The sequence below is a fragment of the Bufo bufo genome, chromosome 1, assembly GCF_905171765.1.
Source record: "Bufo bufo chromosome 1, aBufBuf1.1, whole genome shotgun sequence".
In the NCBI taxonomy this organism is placed as follows: domain Eukaryota; kingdom Metazoa; phylum Chordata; class Amphibia; order Anura; family Bufonidae; genus Bufo; species Bufo bufo.
Genome location: NC_053389.1, coordinates 107,045,880 through 107,059,943, shown reverse-complemented (window position 1 = coordinate 107,059,943; position 14,064 = coordinate 107,045,880). Strand labels below are relative to the sequence as shown.

The window sequence follows — 14,064 nt, the reverse complement described above, 5'->3', positions numbered from 1 at the left end:
ACGTCACCTGCATCTTTTGCAGACCACAAATTACATATGGTCGCATGAATGCACCCTATAAGGCCACATGCACACAACCATGTCTGTATTACGGTCCGCAAACCACGATTCCACGAAATGTGCAAAACCTTCAGTGTGCAATCTGCATTACTAGAAATGACGGGGCCCGTGTGCTCTCTAAGAAATGCATATCGGACACAAGATACAGTCGTGTGCAAGTGGCCTAATTGAGATGGGCTCAGCAGCACGACCCAGTGATTTGTGAAGCCCGTCTAACAGCACCTTCCCCCCCCCCCCCCCCCCATGAAGGCTTAATAATGAAGCTTGCCATATGGTTTTAAGTGGATATAACGAGAGAATGTTAATTATGAGGATAGTAACGCAACCAGCCGAAATCCACAGATAGTAAGAATATAATCCAATCGTCAGGCGGGGCCCATACTCCACAGTGACCTCTCCTATGTGCACAAAGAGCTTAGCAATTACATTAGGAATAAATGCTGTCAGTATGGAGGGATTGGAGCCCCGCACAGCACGTCGGCTTGTGCCCATGTGATTGGTGGGCAAAAATGTACCCATAGCAGGAGGAGGATGCAAAAATCCGGTTTTCGAGGAAACAAGGAGCCAGGATCTTCAATGGGCCTCCATGATTCATGTAGGAACGGGGTGCTGTTACATAACCGCGCACAATCCTCTCCCCCTAATGATTTGCAGAACAGACCCTGTAGCTATACAGCTGTTCTACAGAAGGACCCGCACCCACCGAAACCGCAGGGAGAACAGGCCTACGGGGAGCAGGAATCCTTCCATTAGACATTTCATTCATCTCAAAGAAAAGGAGAGCAAGAAATTACTACTAAATAATGGCAGGCTAATGACGCGTCCCGTGGGTACCGCCAGTGCGAGGACGCTGCCCGCCACCACCACAAGTAACATTTACACTCTATTCTCACTTATCTTATTTTTCAAAGACCTGATTAAAGTGACACAACTGATCCAGCAACCACCTGCATTTCCCCATGTTATTCTGAGACATCAGTTCTTCTAGAAGTATATGAATAAACTGTCAGTCTGAACTAAAGGTCCAGATGGACGTTACCAGTTAGGGAGTGTCACACCCCCCCCCTTCCCAACTGGTAACATCCACATGGACCTTTATGACGGATTGCTGGAAATTCAGTCGTAAACTTCTAGTAGGAACAATAGAGGAATAGCGCAACAGAGTCATAACTACAGACGCTGCAGAATTATTGCATGGGAAATGCCAGCAGTTACTAAGACGTGTCAGGAGAGATGACAAGGGTCACAGTACCTTGATTGGTGGGGGTCTGTGTACCAAGACCCCCACCGATCTCACTGCAGAGGACTAAATCACAGCTTGAGGCCGCCTCGCTTGGTGCGGGTCTTGGCACTCGGACCCCCAGCAATCTAAATATACGGCATGTCTGACATACCTATACTTCCCAACATGCAGTCCTTTCAGGGCGCTTTCACGCGGTCAGTATTCTTCATCAGTATTAGCCGGACTCCGGAGTGGATCAAAGACACAGAGGGGGCACTTTTCTTTGTAGGTTCCACTCCTGGGTTTGGCTTACAAATATGCAAAAAGACTGACCAAATACTGAGTGTAAACGTGGCCAAAGGATAAGGGCTTATGCACAAGACCACACCGTGTTTTGCGGCCCACAAATTGCGCATCTGCAAAAAAAACGGATGCCGTCCGTGTTCGTTCCACAATTTGGGGAACGGGTCACCCATAATATAAATTCCTTGTTCTAGGACATGTTCCATTTTTTTTTTGCGGCCCCACGGATGCGGACTGCACATCTTTCGCAGCCCAATTGAAGTGAATGGGTCTGCATCCGAGATGTGGCACCAAACAACGTCCATGTGCATGACGTCCATGTGCTCATCCATGCAGAAACCACATCAAATTCAGCTTTGAAAAAAACACCATAAATCTGCCTCCCATCGTTTGGGAGGCAGTGACCGGCAACTTTTTTAGGGGGGAGAAAAAAAACCGGTTCCTGCCCTATCTTGCCAGTTTCAGAGGTAGAATTCGCATTAAGACCACGGCAGAAAACAAACCACTGAATGGAGCTGATCTGCACATGTTCCACGGTTAAAATTCTCAATGGATTTTTCTGATCAGTACTTTAACCGTGTGAACACCCACCAGTTGGCCCCCACCACGGCAGAGGCCCCCTCTGCACTTCCCAGGAGAGCCAAGAAAGCAGAGTTTTAAGCGCATTATATACAAAGGACTGAGGAGCCCGGTCTCCAGCCTTCAGGCTCCTGCACCAGCAATACCGCAGGGATCTGATCCAAGAGAGTTGACCATCCTTCATGACTGCCTAGTGCAGAGTGATTCTGATCTCCAGAAGCCCTGAACCATATACAACCCCAAAAATTGGGTCATCTAAATCCAGGCTACAGGAGGCCATATTAATACTTCTACAGTGCCGAAATCCATCCAGTCATTAGCAGACATGTCTGAGGACAGATAAGGCTACTTTCACACTAGTGTTAATATTTTCGGGTATTGCGATCAGTCATAGGGTCTCAATACCGGAAAAAACGCTTCCATTTTGTCCGCATTCATTGTCAATAGGGACAAAACGTTACTGAACAGAACGGAGTGCTCCAAAATGCCTTCCGCTTTGTTCTCATACCAGAGAGCAACCGCACCGTGCTGCTGTTTGCTTTCCGTCCTGGGATGCGGAGCAAGACGGATCCGTCATGACCCACAATGCAAGTCAATGGGGAGGGATCCGTTGTCTCTGACACAATAGAAAACTGATCTGTCAACCATTGACTTTCAGTGGTGTTCATGGCGGATCCGTCTTGGCTATGTAAAAAATAATACAACCGGATCCGTTCATAACGGAAGCGGTTTTGCTGAGCCCTGCCGGATCCAGTAAAAACACTGGTGTGAAAGTAGCCTAAGAGCGGCTATACAGTAGGCTGCAGGTACTCAGTCACCACTGGGTGACACCAGGAGAAGTCAGATCATGGGTGGCCTTAATTGTGTTAACAAAAGACAATTCGCTCCTGGCTCGAAGGTTAAAAAAAAATTTAAAAAAATAATCAAAACCATAGCATTGCAAATACAATCCAGCAGGCAATCTTAGGTTGACCCCCACCCAAAAAAGCTGCCCGCGTCTGGTGGGCTAATAGCACTACCAGTTGTTTGGCTTCCGGTTCAGACATTTCATCGCCATGAGTCATCCATTCAGGTCAAGCATCTGGATGAAGGTTTTTAAAATTCACACCTAAAAAGCAAAAAAACCCGAGTTTACAGGAAAGAAGGAAAAAGGAAGAAAGAAAAAAAAACAAAACACCCGTGTAGCCCGTCAGTAAGGTCCTACAACGCCCAACAGAAGATTAGAAGCTTCTAATCCATGAACATCCCCCCAAGTAACCATTGACCACTGAACGCTATGTGAGGGCCTAAAGGAAAGGTTTTTCTGTCAGTTAAAGCCAGATAGTAACAGATCCTTTTTTCTTCATTTCTTTATTTTCTGATTGCAGATATTTTTATATTTCCTGGACAAGAATATGGGGGCGGCCATCTTGCCCGAGCTGTTCTTAACAGCATTAAGAAATTTGCTTTATGGCAGCTACATGGTCCACTGACACAATGGCCAGGAGAAGACATCATTGACTTTTATGGGAGAGTTTTCTGGGCATGCTCTGTGACCTGTGCAGGGGACACTGTGCAGGGAGGGGAAGTAGATAAGCTGTGCCCAACAACTATTGTGAATGGAGGATCCTGTCTTATCCATCATTCTAATCCTGTCTGTAATGATATCACCTCTGTCTAGATAAGCAGGTAACTGCAGTAAAGTGATCTGTACAGACCACGAATTGGCGCTTATTAGGGCAAAAACTGCAAGATTTTATAGTTTTTGTGTAAATACTAACATATGTTCACATATGTACTAAAAATATGTTCACACATTCCCTTTAAAGGGATATTACCGTCAACACATTAATAGCCTTCGTGTGAATGTTCTACATAAGAATCCTACTTTCAGTCCTGGCTTTTAACTTCCTCTATACCACATTTAACACAGCAAAGGAGTTTGGGCTTGTGTCACTGCAGCAAGTGGCATTTATTATGTAGAGAAAGTTAATACAAGGCACTTACTAATGTATTGTGATTGTCCATATTGCTTCCTTTGCTAGCTGGATTCATTTTTCCGTCACATTATATACAGTTCTCGTTTCCATAGTTACGACCACCCTGCAATCCATCAGCAGTGGTCGTGCTTGCACACTGTAGAAAAAAGCACCAGCCTATGTGAGTTCCCATGGTCCCAGCCACCAGAGAGGCCGGCACTTTTGACTATAATGTGCAAGCACGGCCACTGCTGATGGATTGCAGGGTGGTAGTAACATGGAAACTAGCAGTGTATAATGTGACTGAAAAATGAATCCAGCCAGCAAAGGAGGTAATATGGATAATCCCAATACATTAGTAAGCGCCATTTAGAGCATCACACTTATAATTGCAGTGTTCTTCTGTGGGTATCTTTATCTAGGCCTATCAGAAGAACAGAGCCGTTATCCCAATTCTATCAATCTACTATTATACTACCAGATAACCTCAACCCCTCTCACAGCAGCAGTAAAATAACAATGGATTATCTATCGACACAGGAGTTTCATCTCTCTGTGCTTTTGCTATTGTATTTCATTGTTAATGGAATAGTACTGTCGAAATGAAAAATCGGCCAATAATTCTAAAAATGGGGGGATTTCATCATAGGGGTAATATCGTCAGCTTTTCAGGACTCTGAGTTGGAGCACTTTGCACCATGCCGTTGTTAAATCTGGTGCATCTTCTGTCTAGAAATACTTCTCCACTTTTCCTACTCCAACCTTGTACTGGAGCGAGTTTCCAGATAAATCTGAAGTGAAACGCGTTAACAGCTAACCTCGCCCACTTTCCATCCCAGAACTGGAGTGTGTGGAGTAGAAATCCAAAAAGTCGAAGAATTTTTTTCGCAAGGGACCCAAAAAGTGGCAAAATCCCTTATCTCGCAGCTTTTAGAAGCCAGAAATCTGGACTGCAGGGTGTGATATATCCGATATATCCCTCCACCATGTTTTTTCTGAGAATATGGAAAATATAAATATATATATATATATATATATATATAATCTCTTTCTGATGCCTAAACACCGACAACACCTGGCATAAACCAGATTTCGCCTACCATAAAATGCCTATGAGGTCCACTAGACGTTACCCCGACAGCAGATATTAGGGAGAAAGGAAGTGGGCATGATAGATCTGCTTTGTACCCACAGGAGGTAGGCTGCTGCTACAGCTATCTGGTAGAGACTAGGGTTGTAGCAGGTATCGAATTATCAATACCCAATTGATGTACCAGTATCGATTCGATACTGGGATTTGACATTTACCGATACTAGGCTGCGCTACTGCACAGCTTAGTATCCGAGAACGTGGCGCGCGCTGCTCTCAGCACGCTCTATGTTCTCCTCAGCAGCACAGGGGAGAAGGAGTCTCTCTCCCCCCCCCCCCCCCCACCCCGTGCACCAATAGGAAGAGAGAGGGGCGGAGGGGCTGTGGCCACTGCCACCAATGACTTTAATACTGGGGGGGCGCACTGCTCCACCAATAAAGACAAGTAACCTTTTAATACAAATACAGGAGGCGGGTGCCGGCGGCAGAATCACATAGCCGGCACGCAACCTCTATGACAGGGCGCAGCGATCAGCGGCAGTTAACCCCTCAGGGGGGTTAACTGCAGCTGATAGCAGCACCCTGTCAGAGGTTGGGTGCCGGCTATGTGATTCTGCCGCCGGCACCCGCCTCCTGTATTTGTATTAAAAGGTTACTTGTCTTTATTGGTGGAGCAGTGCGCCCCCCCAGTATTAAAGTCATTGGTGGCAGTGGCCACAGGGTCCCCTCCTTCATTCATTGGTGGCAGTTTCTGATCAGAGCCCCAGCAGTGTAATCCTGGGGCTCCGATCGGTTACCATGGCAGCCAGGATGCTACGGAAGCCCTGGTTGCCATGGTAATCTCCCTGCTGCTGTGTGTACTATGCACAGGGCAGCAGGGAGAGTGTGAGGTCCTATTCACCCTAATAGAGCTCTATTAGGGCTGTTTCACGCGAGCGGATGCCGTGCGTGACATCCGCTCCGTGAATGACAGCCAAGACCCGATGCAGACTGCAGAGGCACGGAGCATTAACATGATTGATAATGCTCCGTGCCTCTCTGTGATCTCTTTACTACGAAATCACAGTGAGATAAAGTTGTCACTGTGATTTCGTAGTAAAGAGATCACAGAGAGGCAAAGAGCATTATCAGTCATGTTAATGCTCCGTGCTTCTGCTGTCCGCATCGGGTCTTAGCTGTCATTCACGGAGCGGATGCCACGCACGGCATCCGCTCGTGTGAAACAGCCCTTAGGGTGAAAAGGACAAGGGATCAAAAGATCCCAGGTTCTAGCCCCTAAGAAGGAAATAGTTATTAAATAAAAAATAAATATTTTTTTTTTAAAAACAAACACCAAAATATTAAGTTTAAATCATCCCCTTTCCCAATTTTACATATAAAATATATAAACATATTCCATATCGCCACGGCCAAAAAAGTGTGAACTATTAAAATATAAAAATATCTCCTATGTGGTGAACGCCGTAACAAATGTTTTAGTTTTTTTTAAACTGTGATTCACCATTTTTTTTGTCACCTTTTTCCCCCCAAAAAATAGGATTGGACTGTTCAATTACAGGCCGCACATTCCATAAAATGCGGAATGCACGTGGCTATTTTGGGGTTTTATTTTTTTCGCGTGGTATCAAATGGTATAGAGTATCGCAATACTTTTTTATGGTATCGAAATCGAATAAAAATTTTGTTATCACCCTAGTAGAGACTTACTCACCGCTCCAAGCTTGGCCAAGCATGCATGATTATGGGGAGTTGGGGGAAACAACTCCGCTCCTCTGTTTTAGCAAATATTTGTGGTTATATTTTCCTGTTATTTAGACATTTCTGGGAGGAATAAATAGACCCAGACAATCGAGTGCTGACAGTGCCAGACGGTGCAGGGGCACACCCCTTTGATGAGGTGAATGGTAACACCCATTTGACAATCTATTCATAAATCTTCAGGAGGAATAACAGGAAAGGCACAACGTAGGTTTAACAGAAAAAGGGCTCCACAATACTTATTTCATAGGGGCCACAATCATTTACTAAAGCAGATACGTCAGGGGTAGTGATGGATCCTCCTAATATGTAAGCCACCTTAAAGTGGTCGTCTCTTCTCAGACAATGGGGGCACATCTCCTATGAGGCCGCAGAAAATAGCCGGGCGCTAGCTTGGCTATTTCCGTCGGGCCTACAGAAGGTGAATGGGAGAGGTGGCCGGTCATGCGCGGTGTGCTCCCATTTACTTTATGGGGAGCCGGCTTGGTGGTGGCCGGACCGGAGTCCTCCAGCCACCACTTTGCACGGCTCCATAACCGATATAGGTGCTGGTCCCAGCACCTATCAGACAATGGGGCATATCCTAGTGATATGCCCCCATTGTCGGAGATGAGAATACCCCTTTAACAGATACTTCTAAAATACAGACTTTGTGGGGAAGACCACATGCAGCGCCCCCCAATCCAGGTGGTAACGCACATTAGATTAATGCTGGGAAAAGCCACTAATATTAGCAAGACCCCCTGAGCATCTAATGTGCATGGGGTGTCTGATGGTCGATGTCAGGGGAGAGAACGAGCATTTGGCCAACAGTTATGTGGCACGGATGGCCATCTGTAGGTGCTGCTCTCACACGCTGCAGATGAATCCCCAACTGGAAATCCGTTGCATTCATCTGAACGGGGTGGCAAGCGCATGGATTTGTGCCAGCCCTATTCAGGTTAATGGAACCGATTTTCAGTTGCGGTTAATTTCTCCAGATTAAAGGGGTAGTCTGGGTCCAGAGCTGAACCCGGACATACCCTTATTTTCACCCAGGCAGCCCCCCATAGGAACTAAATCTGGTCATATACATTAGGGTACTCCGGCCGCCTCTCTGCGTGCGCTGCCATGCTGCCGCCGGAACTACACCTCCGCCCTCATTATAGTCAATGGGGACGGAGCAGCAGTTTGGGGGCACACGTGAACTAACGGCAGGACGGATCCAACAGGCTGTTCACCCGCCAGAACCGCCTGCCGGACTCCCCTGTAGTGTGAAACCTGCTGATTTTGCCCGACTATCTAATGCAGGGATCAGTAACCTCCGACACTGCCGCTGTTCTGACACTACAACCCCCAGAATCCACTGTTCACATGTATGGGAGTTACAAGAACAGTGGTATAAGTGTGCTTAATGGGAGTTGTAGTTTCCCAGCAGCTGGAGTGCCAAAAGTTGCTGATCCCTGATCTAACGTGTATGGTGGCCTCCCCAAAGTCCCCTGGCGACTTATGTCGGGGGGGGGGGGGCTCAGGAACAGGCATGTTTGATTTCAATGCCCGATCCTTTTCTTAGCAGAGAGATACGCAGCTGCCAGAGGCGGCTGTCAGCAGCTTTCTCCCATAAGTCGGTGGCAGATACCGCTATAACCCATTTGCACATTGTCCTTAAAAATAAACATCCAAGGGAATATGTCAGCAGTTTTATGTGGCCCTGTCTGAGGTGAGCATAAACTGGTGCCAGGACACCACCTTGAACTGACCCTCATTCATTTTCGCCTGCCCTCCACCCCCCATTGACAGCTCTTTTTCTATAGCAATCAGAGGGCAAGGAGAGTCTGGAGCTCGTGAATATGAGGACCCCCAAGCTTCTGCAATGTATTCAGCAGACCCCGGCTTGCGCTGGCGCTGCTCAATACAGTTTTTTTTTTTTACAAGGTAAGTTGAAGAACGTGCCCCCGCACCAACTCCTGCATTGCTGGATAGGGCCCCACACCGCCGGATCCCCATGGACTATAATGGGACCCAGCGGGGATCCGGTCTCTGATATAAATGATAGCTTCCGGGAGGACAAAGTCATCATGCTGGAAAGAGACCGGACACCCACTGGGTCCCAAAATAGTTAAAGGGGATTCGGCAGTGTGCGGCCCTATCTGGCAATGCTGGATACAATGAACCCCCGCAGTCTGTTCCTCTGCGGGAATTCACAACGCAGGGCTCCGCAGTGTCACAGAAGAGCCACGTGATAAGACATGCGACTCGTCTACAACTTGCTGCCGTGCGATTACTCACAGCCAAGTCCCAAAAAAAGTCAGCATGTGAGGAACATTAAAGTCAATGGAGTTAAAGTTGAGCAAAAAAAATAATAATTCACACACACATTGGGCCTGGAACTTTGGCGACTGTTGCGTCAGTCGCAGAATCTTGTGCTGCGACACCGCTGACAATCATTACATCCAATGTCACTGTGCAACCCCAGCCTTGGGCCCTGGATCCATAATACAAGACCTACAGACTTATGGGTCCATACAGATCCAAGCCATACCATGGCCGTATTCTCCAGATTATGCCATACTGCAGCAAATAGAGTGCCTACAATACAGCCCCTCCGGTGCCCCAATATCACCCTCTACCCAGATGCACCCAAAATACAGCGACTGCGCGCCCCCGGCTGGTCCAGTACAACATAAGAAAAGCAGTATAGTGAATACAGCTCTGGAGATGACCCCCGCACACAGGGCGCATGCTCATGACCGTATTTTTTTGGTCCGCATTTTTTGCACATAGGATGCGCACCCATTCATTTCAATGGGTCAACAAAATATACAGACGGCACACCGTGCGCTGTCCGCATCCTCATGTCCGTTCCGTAGCCCCGCAAAAAATATAGATCATGTCCTATTCTTGTCAGTTTTTCGGACAAACATAGGCATTGTTACAATGGATCCATCAGTGATGTCACATGGAGGTCATCAGTATTTTTTTGCGGATCTGCGTGCGAATGCGCCCTAATATAGGATTACAGCCTAATCAATACATGGGGTGCTGTGAACCCAAAACCTTTCCAATACACCCATATCCATAAGCCCCAAGCGGCGCTATATCAGCTTCTGGCCCAAAATCATGTCCAAAGCCTTTAATATACAAGCAGTGAGACCCAAAGCTGGTTGACGCCTGGTAAATGATCCGAGTTTTAACTACAGCGCCAGTTAAGTGACCCTCGTGACGCAAGCAACAAGACCGCTTCCAGAGGACACGTCCCCGTACCCAGTCATGTCTGCTGTAGCAAATAACTGTACAGGAGTGCTGTACTGTCGCAGGAAAATTCTGACTGTATGCACGGTAGCTCCTCTGTTATTCCCACTATAAATTAAAGGAATACATTCAGGTGTTACCAGTTTTGGGGGGGGGGGGGGGGAGGGGTGTCACCGCTCGATGCTGACGGCACGGATTTGATAGTGTCAGGCTTGTTTGTAACAACAACAAGGTGGTGGTGGTGGTGACACCTCCACAGGAGCAGGGCCACGGAGTGCTACCACAGGTGGCTTTGGGTGTCAGTTGTGGTTGGCGGGTCGACAACGCCTAGCAGCGAACGGCACATCCATCAAGGAAACATCTCTGCTGTGATATAACGGACTAAAAACTACCAGCAAAAAAAAAAACAAAATAAAAAAAATTTGATAAATAGAAAGCAATACAAAAAGATTAAAAATTAAAATCTAACCAAAATGTCAGATGCGGATAATATTTCCGGCTGAGCCCAGGATCTTCACGCCACTAATGATGTAAGAACAATCTGAGTATGACAGAAAATAAATGGGATTTACAGGCGCATCTGACGGGAGGACGCACAACCGGCGAGGACTTAGCGTCCGCAATCCTCAGCTAAACCTGTATATGAGCCACTGGATCGAGATAATCAGACTAGATTTAACCCCTGCTACACGAAAGGAAAAAAAACAACAAAAAAGAATGAAGGCCCCATAAGCCAAACTTGCACACGGGGATGGATCGGAGACAGATCTGAACCTATTAACCCATTAGTTACCGCTGCTATTCTTCTACATTAACATATGTCCAAACAACAAAGGTCAGGTGGGATGAGGTGGGGGACACCGTGCACCCACGTAGGCCCGGCGCGTATTCCTTAATCATGGAGAGGTACTCCTCCCACCGGCAGAAAGAGGCTTGAAATAAAAATCAAAGGGGGGGGGGCGATTACAACGGCCGTACAGATGCGAAGGGGAACAAAAATCCAGGCTGAAGCCTGCCGCTTAGAAGATGGTAACTAGGGGAGAAGCGAGGCTGCACACAAGGAAGAGAAGTCTAATGAGACGCCATCTTGTTGCAGTCGCCGGGCCTAGGATCTGACACTTCCCATTCATTCTCCTTCCAGTATCTCGCTCACCACTCCCCTCAGCAGATTTCTCCATGCGGCCAGCTGCGCACAGAAAAGAAAAAAAAAGATGCCCGTTTCCCCCAGTGCCAGGAACGCGACTATCGGGCGCAGCATCTTGATAAGGATTATACAGCTGTTTGTGGCGGTGGTTATCTGCCGGCCGCATAATGAGGGGGGCAGGATTTAACGGTTACAGCTCAGCTTCCCCATTTTACCATTTCCTGTGAAGAGACATACAACAAGAGACCAAAGGGGAAGATAAGCAAAAAGAGCTGAACGGAACAAGCCGGAGCGGGGGGCGGCTGATCTGCAGGAAGAAAGGGGTTAACAGCCTGCGTCTGATACCAGGCAGCAACCTGAAAGGCCATGGATGCCCTCAAAATCATCACTGGGGAGGCCTACCCTGACCCCCTCAATGGGGGCCAACCTGCTGCAGACACCTTGCTGGGTGCAACATGTATGGGTTGTGCAACCCTCGCCACATCCACCAGACATAATACCCTGACCCCTCAAATCACTGAGCAGGGGGCACCATTCATGGGTTGTGTAGCCATTCCGGCATCTACCCGGACCCCTCAAATCAGAAGGGGCTACCCTGCTACACACTGTGCTGGGTGCAACATTCATGGGGGACGACCTGCTGCGGAGACACCTTGCTGGGTGCAACATTCATGGGTCCTACATCCCCCACACATACCCGGACCCCTCAAATCATAACGGGGGACGACCGGCTGCGGAGACACCTTGCTGAGTGCAACATTCATGGGTCCTACATCCCCCACACATACCCGGACCCCTCAAATCATAACGGGGGACGACCGGCTGCGGAGACACCTTGCTGAGTGCAACATTCATGGGTCCTACATCCCCCACACATACCCGGACCCCCTCAAATGATCATGGGGGCTCCCCTGCGATGTGTACACCACCATACACCCCGACATGCCTCGCAGGTCCCTCCCTTCCCTAATGCCTTCAAGGGTAAGAATCTATATGTCCCCCATTATTTTGCGCCCATGCATGCCCCCTACATAACCACAATTGGCCGGATCAGACGGATTACTAATCTAATTTTTGGAAGGAAAATAAAATATTAAAAACGAGGATCCGGCCCGGGGTTTCGGAGGCTACAGCCATGTAAATAAGGAACACAGCAGATTCTAATAAAATGTCTCCACAGAGCCCTCCCCCCCTCCAGGCTCGTGCCCTCTGGTACACCCCCACCTAGAAGGATTACTAAATTATGCACCCACAATCCTCCATCAGGCGGCCATCCACCCCCAGTAGAAGCCGGACGACCCCCGACACAGGGGCTATTATAAGAGGTGTCACCCCGGGCAGCGGATACATTGTTGCCAGCTGCCCCCCCCCACATACAATGTAACAACACTGCAGAAATAGAAAATATCAGCCCAGAGCAGGAAAAAACACCCGGTGCCTTCCTCCCCCCACCCCCAAACAGCTGGCTTCCTCTCTGATGGGGGGAAGGGAGGCGGGGGTCGGAGAAATCTGAAATCTTTAATATAATAAAAGGGGGGGGGGGGGTGAATAAGGCAAATGTCTGCTCCGATCACTCGCCCACCGGGATGGGTGGGTGAGGGGCGGCTGCTGGGGGACACCGATACCATAGGACACAATGGCAGGCGGCCAAGCACAGCTCAGCTGATCGCCCATTCGTCTGAGGAGTGTCCACAGCCACAATAGCGTCACCGATCTGACCGAAATCGTATCGGGCGACGGATCGAATGTCTTAAAGGGAGAGTTAAAGGACGCCCCCGTCTTACCTGCTCTGCAGCCGACGTGTGACCATCCACGGCCGTTTCCTCGCCCCTCCTCGGCCTCTCTTCGTGCCCCAAGGGCTGCAGTCCGCTATCACCGAGTCCTCCTGCCTTTCCTTCCTTCCCCCGGAGGCCCACAGCGTGTCCCGAGACTATAGGAGGGCGTTTGGGAGGTGAAGGGCGGCCGGAGGGGGGACGGGGAGGATGAGGGGAGCAGGAGACGTGCTGGGCGGTGACGGGAGGGAGGACGGGCGGGCGGGCAGCGGCTTCCTCTCGTTCCTCTCTCTGGTTCCCGGCAGCTGATAGATCCCCCTCCTGAGTGGATGTGCTGTGTCACAGCCTGACAGCCCGCACTGCCGCCGAAGACTAGAAGCGGAAAAAAAAAACAACGCGCACAAACCGCCGTCCCCCTCAGATCCCTTCAGCCATCGAGCAGAGATGGGCGCGGTAACCCTGCGGACAGCGCCGGGAAACCCCACGCACGAGCGGGCGGGGCTAATGGGGAAGGGGCGGGCTCGTGAAGGGGTGGGGGGGCGACGTCATGACGCAGCGCTCTGCATGGAGTGACTGGGAGGAAGAGAGAGCTGGAGTGGCTGCTGCTGCTGAGGGGCCTGTGCTGGGGAGGGGTGGCTGCTGGTTATAGGAAAGTGCAGTGCACCCCATAACTGAGATAGCCAGTGTGCCCACATCCTGTACAAGGCAGGGGGCACACGCAGCACATGCCCAAATCTTGTACAAGGCAGGGCCACACATAGCACATGCCCAGATACTGTACAAGGCAGGGGCACACAGCATGGCCACATCCTGTACAAGGCAGGGGGCACACACAGCACATGCCCAAATACTGTACAAGGCAGGGGGACACAGCATGGCCACATCCTCTACAAGGCAGGGGCACACAGCATGGCCACATCCTGTACAAGGCAGGGGGCACACACAGC

At 49.2% G+C, this 14,064-nt stretch overlaps 1 protein-coding gene across 1 annotated transcript in view; it reads right to left on the bottom strand.

The window, feature by feature from the left end:
• The window catches only part of GNB1 (G protein subunit beta 1), a 69,045-nt gene extending 55,447 nt beyond the window's left edge, over window positions 1-13,598 (bottom strand). The window contains exon 1 of the mRNA XM_040427587.1: window positions 13,130-13,598. The gene's annotated coding sequence lies outside the window, so the exon portion shown is untranslated. The remainder of the gene's footprint in view (window positions 1-13,129) is intronic.
• Window positions 13,599-14,064: the final 466 nt, after the last annotated feature.